General features: G+C 53.3%; 1 protein-coding gene across 1 annotated transcript in view; it reads left to right on the top strand.

Annotated features, from left to right (window-relative positions):
• Positions 1 to 5,351, top strand: part of LGALS2 (galectin 2) — a 15,987-nt gene extending 10,636 nt beyond the window's left edge. Inside the window, exon 6 of the mRNA XM_011354442.1 lies at positions 5,340 to 5,351. The gene's annotated coding sequence lies outside the window, so the exon portion shown is untranslated. The remainder of the gene's footprint in view (positions 1 to 5,339) is intronic.
• The last annotated feature ends 2,084 nt before the right edge of the window (positions 5,352 to 7,435 follow it).

The raw sequence follows: 7,435 nt of genomic DNA, 5'->3' as shown, positions 1-7,435 counted from the left end.
ACTGGGGTGTAGGCCGTGGCAGGTCACTGGTAGAGTGGTGTGGCGTGGACGTCAACAACGTGGGACCCTGGAACCCAACAGCCTGGCTTCCTGTTTTGTCCCCGCGGCTACTTAACTTTTCTGTGCCTTGGGTTTTCCTACCTGTAGAATGAAATGATAAAAACGGGCATCCGATGTTATGTTATTAAGCGCTCTCTGCTCTGTCAGCACCTAGGAGGCTTGTTGTACAGGTAGGTGAGATCACACCTCAGATGGATGAGTTCAAAGAGCACCTTTCAACCCTGCCCATGAGGGTCAGGGAATCAGCTGTGCACAGGACCCTGTGCCATCCTCAAGGCCGGGAGATAGATCTGATTCCTGCCTCATGTTTTGTCCTCCTCCGATACTCACCCGGGACTGTGAGCTTCAGTCTGACTGGCAGGAGTCCCGGGGTCTGTCCTTGCATGGAGAGACCTCCTAACACAGCTTGCAGGGGAGGGATCGGTGGGAGCTCACCAAAGTTTCCTCTGGGAGGTGATACCTGAGTTAAGTTGTAAAGGACACCTAGGCAAAGGGAAGTTCAGCGGAAGTACACATCTGGCAGGAGACAATACAGCAATGGCTCAGAGGCAAGGATCTGCGTGGAGGAGGCTGGTGTGGTTGGAGGAAAAGATCTGACCCCTGACCTGGCTGGGGATGAGGAGACATGTTTACACACAGGTAGAGGAGACAAGGTTTTGCTCACAGAGAGCTACGCCTTTTTCATTGGCTTCCTGAATCCTCATGCCGGTCACCAAGGGAGGCAGTTATTTGCACAGCTGGAAAAATGGGGAAACCGAGGCACAGGGCATTCCAGCGCTTGCTGCAGTGGCATAGCGGTGGGATTGGACCGCAGTCAGTCTGAACTCTTTCCTGGGGTCAGGCTCCATGCCAGGGAGAGTTGGGAAGAGTCTCAGAGGCACAGCAGAGCATGGGCGAGGGGTAGGGGAGGCTGACCCTGAGAGGCAAGAACCGGTGGGTAGGGGGCACAGTCAAGGGCTGGGAGAGAACCAGGCCAGATCTTGTAGGCTTAACCTTGGGCCAGGTGTCCAGCCTCACTGAAGCAGGGATGGGGAGCCAGCCGGCAGGGTAATCAGGTGTGTATTTGGAAGCTCTTGCATGAGCACAGAACAGACTGGAAGGACAGGGACGAAGGCAGGGTCTACTAAAGGCCGCAGTAATAACCGGCATTTATTGAACATCTAACGCATACCTGTCTCTACAGCCTCTTAACGTGCATCATTACATTTAATCCTCGTGAGAGCCCCGTAGGGACTGACTGCCCTCATGTCCCTTTGCGGGAGAAGTGGAGTGACTTGCTCAAAGCCGCCCACTGAGGCAGGATGTCCATACTTCCTGGTTTGTCCAGGACAGTCCCAGATAAGGCCTGCTGTCCCAGTGTAATTATTAATAGCACTTCCTTTCACTCTCAAAGGTGACCTGGTTAGACAAATGACTCTAGGTTGCCCTAGTCAAAAGGGTCCACAGAGCAGCTTGGAAAGGAGCAGTTTGGTGCAGTGTCAGAGGCCCTGAACCCAAATCCTGGCCATCAGCTTCCCAGCCATTGTGTGACTTGAGGGAAAGGCACTTGGCCTCTCTGAGCTGCAAGTTTCTTGTCTATCAACGGGTATAACTCCGGTGTAGATATTGGTACTTACGGGTATTTACTACTTGTTGTGAGTCCCAGAGAGTGGCTAAGAAAGTGGTCTAAATGAAAATGGTTACAACCTGTCATACACTTGTTCCATCCTCTGGCTCCAGGCCAGGGGTGGGCAGGGGACTTTGCTACTATGTGCCAGTCACTTTGTTTCTGGTAGCTCACTGTGAGGCAACCTGTGAGTCAGGAATCCTTTGTCTCATTTTACAGATGGGTAAACTGAGGCTGGAAGGGGCTCTCTCCCCTCGTTCAAAGCTTTTCTCCAGCTAGAAGTTCCTCTCTGTGTAGGCTGCATTCTTGTTCTGGGCTCCATCCTGATTTAAGAATCCAACTCGGTTTTTCCCTCTGGAAAATGGGAGAGAGGGACGGGTCTAGGGAATCCCTGTGAAGGATGCAAGGATGGGCAGTACCCATTTCCCATGGTTTCCTCCTCCCCCAGTTGTCTGTGGTCCCCTTCCTTCCCCTGTCAAGGGGCTGTGCACAGGAGCGCAGGGGTTAACCCTGGCAAAGCTGTAATCACCGTGCAGAATGCAGAACAAATGCCTGCCAGCTGGGGACTGGGGGCTGAGAGGTGGGACAGGCTGCCTGGAGCTCGGAAATCCCCATCTCTCCCCTGTCCTGGAGGAACCAGGCCCCTTGGGCCACATCACAGAGCTCAACTGCCCCCTCAACTCACCCCTGCAGATTGGGTGGGCTGAAGCATGGGGCTTACGGGAAGGAGTCAGTTCTGGGCAGGGAATCCTTGGTGGAGCTAGGGCAGAGGGGGCAGGGCACAACTAGAGAGGGGCGCTTCCCTCTTAGGGACCCAGGAATGCCACTGGCTGCCCACCAGGCTCCAGTGAGGTTTGGAGTGGGAGCCTCGAGCCGAGAGAGTTGGTTTGGCCACATCTACCAGCCCCCAGCCCAGCCCCTCCCTAGGGAGCATGCGCACTTTCCATCCCAAAGTCTGACTGGGCTTTTGGTCAGTTTATGCATCTGCTCATTTTTAATTTTAATTTTTCAATTAGAATTGAAATTCAATATTATTTTATATTAGTTTAAGGTGTACAGCATAGTGGTTAGACATTTATATAATTTATAAAGTGATCCCCTTGATTAGTCTAGTACTCACTCACCTGGCACTATACATAATTATTACAATGTTATTAACTGTATTCCCTATGCTGTAATTTACATCCCTGTGACTATTCTGTAACTACCAATTTGCATTTCTTAATCCCCTCACCTTTTTCACCCAGTCCCCAAACCACCCCTCCCATCTGGCAATCACCAATTTTCTCTCTGTATTTATGAGTCTGTTTTGTTTTGTTTGTTCATTTATTTTGTTCTTTAAATTAAGTGAAATCATATGGTATTTGCCTTTGTCTGACTTATTTCACTTAGCTAATACCCTCTAGGCCCATCCATGTTGTTGTAAGTGGTAAGATTTCATTTTTTATGGCTGAGTAATATTCCATTGTATATATGTACCACAACTTCTTTATCCAATCCTCAATTGATGGGCACTTGGGTTGCTTCCATATCTTGGCTATTATAAATAGCACTGCAGTGAACATAACGTTATACATCTGTTCATTGGCCCATCGATGGGTCTGTCCAGTCCTCTCTCTCTTGAATGTCCATCCACCCCCAGATGTAATTGTCAATCCATCCATCTACCCACTGCCCATACACCTGTCTATACTCTTTACGCATTCCTCCATCAATTTACCCACCTCCTTACCCATCCATCTACTGACCTACCTCCCACCACCCATCCATCCATCACACCCATGCATCCCTCCACCTCCATCCATTTATCTACCTATATATCCACCCACCTACTCCATCTACCCCCCACCCATCCATCCATCCATCACACCCATGCATCCCTCCACCTCCATCCATTTATCTACCTATATATCCACCCACCTACTCCATCTACCCCCCACCCATCCATCCATCCATCACACCCATGCATCCCTCCACCTCCATCCATTTATCTACCTATATATCCACCCACCTACTCCATCCAGCATCCCTTGACCTAATGCCCACCCCTGTACTTGCCTACCCACCCACTTGACCCTCCATGATTCACCCACTCAGTTCCTTGTCCATCCTGTGATGCGCGTACATCGACTCACACCTGGCCTCTGCTGACCAGCATGGGTCATTGAGCATATCCTCATCTTTCTCACATGCAGAAACCTTGCTTACTTTCATCAGTGGTTCACCCTTGGGCAAAACATCCTTGAAGGTTGCTTTAGAATGTCACCTCCCCCTGGAGGTCCTCCTTCAGAGTGAGCCTCTCCCCTGTACCTAGTCCATCCTCCATATTGGCATCTGTTGCCATGTGAGATCTTGAACAAGACAGTGGTGTCTGTGCTCCTGGCATGTTTGGAGAAACGGTCATGGCCAGCATAGGAAGGGGGGTCCTTAACCCCTAACTGGACTACAACCAACATTAGGGCAGGTGTCCTCCTCCTGGGACCACTCCAGGGACATTTTCCATGGGCTGGGCTCCTGGCAGGGGCTCAGACATGTCTGGGCGTTGCAGGGGGAGGGGGCAGTGTTGGATTCTCCAAGAGGTTTGTGCTAGAGGAGACTGGCAGTGGGCCAAGGGGGCTACCTCCATGCTCCCACCTCTATGACCCAGCATACATTTTCAATCAGACAAACCAGAATTCAAAGCCTGCCTTTGCCTCTCACTAGCAGAGTGAACTTGGACAAGCCACTTCCTTGCCTGGGGCCTCATTTGCATCATCTGTGATGAGCCATGAAGTTCACTGCCTGACCTATGGTCGGTGGTCAAGGAAGAGTAGCTATTGTTATCATTTTCCTTTTCCCAGGAGGTGATTTCATCTAACACACGTTAAGTAAGTGCCTGCTATGGGCCAGGGCTCAGCTGGGTAACTTGTGAGGAAGCAGTGATGAGTAAGAAAAGCAGCGCCTGCTCTCAAGAGTCATAGTCTGGAGGGGAAGACAGAGGCCAGGATATCGGTGGGGATGAAGGACCAAAACAACGGTAGAAGGGGCCAGGGAGGCAGAGGACTGACTGAGGAGGTCCAGGAAGGCTTCCTGGAGGAGGGGGCATTTGAGGTGGGCCTTGTGTTTTGGGATAAGATTGCCCATTGGTAGAGCTGGGGAGAGAGCAGCCCTAAGGAGGGTAGAAGGTGAGCCGGGAATGTTCTACCGTGGAGGAGGGGAGAGAGGCCTTGAACACAGTGCTGAGGGAGGAGGGGTGTGGGAGGGCCCTCTGTGGCATGGGCTAGGCCGGGCCACTGTCCTGCCCCCAGTGAGAGCTGCCCTTAGGGGTCACAGACCCTGGGGTGCCTTGGAATCCTTGTTGGGGGTTTCCTCATTAAAGGAAGCCAGGCAGTAACCTCGCCCAGCATTTTTTCCCCCTGGCTGACTTTGAGAACAGAAATGTGCTCTGAGGGAGCCGGGGACGGAGACCCTCCTGGAAGGAACCTCAACCTTCTGGTTCCCTCCTCCTGCCCCAGAGTCCCTAGAGTCAATACTTGGTGGGGAGTTTCAGGGCCTCAGAGGGCGTCCGGGGACACCGAGGCCCAGAGAGGGTAGGGCTTGCCAGGGCTGCACAGCAAGTCTGCAGTGGAGCTGGGAGTCCTCATGGCTGTCTTGAGTGTGTGCGAGCACCTGCTGAGTGCCTACGGTGTGCCAGCTTCCAGCCTAGCAGGCTATAACAGACAGGCTCACAGACAGTTAAGGCTCAGACAGAGCACAGACTTGGCAGGGCTTCCAGGAAGGCTGCCTGAAGGAGGTGGGACAAAGCTTTACACAGACTGTGCAAATCAGAAGGCATGAGAGCCAGGCGGGGTACACCAAGTGTGTGTGTCTGGCAGGAGTGTGTGCACATGAGGAACCATCAGCCAGAGTGATGACTGAGATGCTGGGAGTCAGGGCCCTGCCCGGGGCTGGCGGGTGGCCTGGGGGCCGGGTGATGGCAGATTAGTCCCTGGCTGTACCGATGGCTGTTTCTAGTGGTGCTGCCTGGGTGTGAGTGGGTTCTTGGGAGCAGCAGGGTCAGTATGGGAGTTAATCCCATGGGTATTTTGGAGGGCGTGGCCTCGAGGCCCACAGGGAGAGCCTGGCTCTGGAGGGAGGCAGCTGTCAGGGCCGGAAACGCCTCTGGAATTCCAGCTCTGGGAAAAGGGCTGGCTGTGTGGAAGCGTTTTCTCAGCTGGAGCCTTCCAGGCCGACTCAGCTTTCGTTCCCCCACTGCTCCACAGGGAAATGGGGGCGGGGCAGGGCCCCCACCCCGCCAGGCTCCCTTTCTCCTGGAGAACAGGACAAGAAGTTGGCCAGGAGCTGAGGAAGGATGTGGGGTCAGTTCCTCAGGCTCCACCCTTGAGGAGGATAGTCAGATGGATGGATGGAGGGGGAAGTCGGGGTCTGAGGCTCCTGTAGCTGCAGGGGGTGGGGACGGACAGCAGAAGGGTCAGGGCTAGGTAACCCTGCCATCCCAAGGGTGATGGGGCTGAGTTCTCCAGAGCTGGGGGGCCTGGCACCCAGGAGCCTAGAGGTGAGGGGCAGTGGGGAGGGTCCTCCAGATCTTTGCTCTCAGCGTGAGGGGGGTGGGGCTGTGAGGGGAGGGGCAAGGAAGGGGCAGGAAAAGTGTTTGAGGAGCAGAAACAATGGTCTATTCTCTGCTGTCCAGCCTGGGTTGACAGATAGGCCAGTGGGCTGGGGGCCAGCCCTGCCTTGCCCTGACCATCTCCAGCATCACCTCCTCCTGCCAACCCAGCCCATAGGGTTTCACGTGGCTCTGTCTGGGTAGGGTGGGGGCTCCCTACTCACCTCCATGACCACGGGCTCATTCCTGGAAGCTTGGGTCCGTCTGTTTTCTTCTCACAAAAGCTGGTCCACTTGGGTTGATGAAAGTTTTCACGTACATGATCTCTTTGTGGCCACAGAAACAGAAGACGGAAAGCAGCTTGCTCGTGGCACCTGCCTGTTTCCCATAGAGCTGGAAATCCACCAGGCACTCCTGGCCTAGTCCCGGGTTCATCCACTGATCCTTCACCTCCACCACTTCTTAGCTCCTGGTTTGCTCCTCCCTTTCTCAGACTGATGATGAGAGGAAGCTTATCAGAAGTGAGGGGAGCTAATGCTTAATTAATATTCAGCATCTCTTAAGTGCCAGACAAGTGCTCGAGCTCTGGGCTGGGTGCTTTACTTGCATTTGCTCTAATCCTCACAACACCAGATGAGGAAACCGAGGCCGAGGAGGTAAAGTTATCTCCTCAACCTCTCACAGTTTGGAGGTGGTTCCTCTGGACTCTAGCCCAGTCTGTGGCATCCACAGGGTCCTGCTGCTTTGAGCGCAAAGGCTTGGAGACCACTACGGGGCCATGATCTCAGTCTCAGGATGTGGGAACGACCTCGTGTGTTGCACACACATCCTCCTGGGGCCAGAATTGCTCAGAAGCATCCCTAACTGATGAGTGTTGCCTCTGCTTACACCTCTTCGGTGATGAGGAACTCACCCCAAGAGGACAGCCCTGTTAGTCAAGAATTTCTCCCTGAAATGGAGCAGAAATCAACTCCTCATAACCTCTGCCCACTGCTCCTCTTTCCTCTTGCCAGGGCTGCACACAGATGCCCCTGGCTGTCCCCTCTTTCCAAGTGTCTCCCCAGGAGTCAGAAGAGATACAATGGCTCGTATCGTTTTATGTGTAACCTTTACCGATTTGTAAAGACTTCAACCACACCCTTATGGGTCAGGAGAGGATCTCACAGGTGCGGAAACCGGCCTAG

This window comes from Pteropus vampyrus, unplaced genomic scaffold, assembly GCF_000151845.1.
Source record: "Pteropus vampyrus isolate Shadow unplaced genomic scaffold, Pvam_2.0 Scaffold16, whole genome shotgun sequence".
Classification (NCBI taxonomy): domain Eukaryota; kingdom Metazoa; phylum Chordata; class Mammalia; order Chiroptera; family Pteropodidae; genus Pteropus; species Pteropus vampyrus.
The sequence above is the reverse complement of the archived record's forward strand: the minus strand, read 5'-3'. Positions and strand labels throughout refer to the sequence as shown.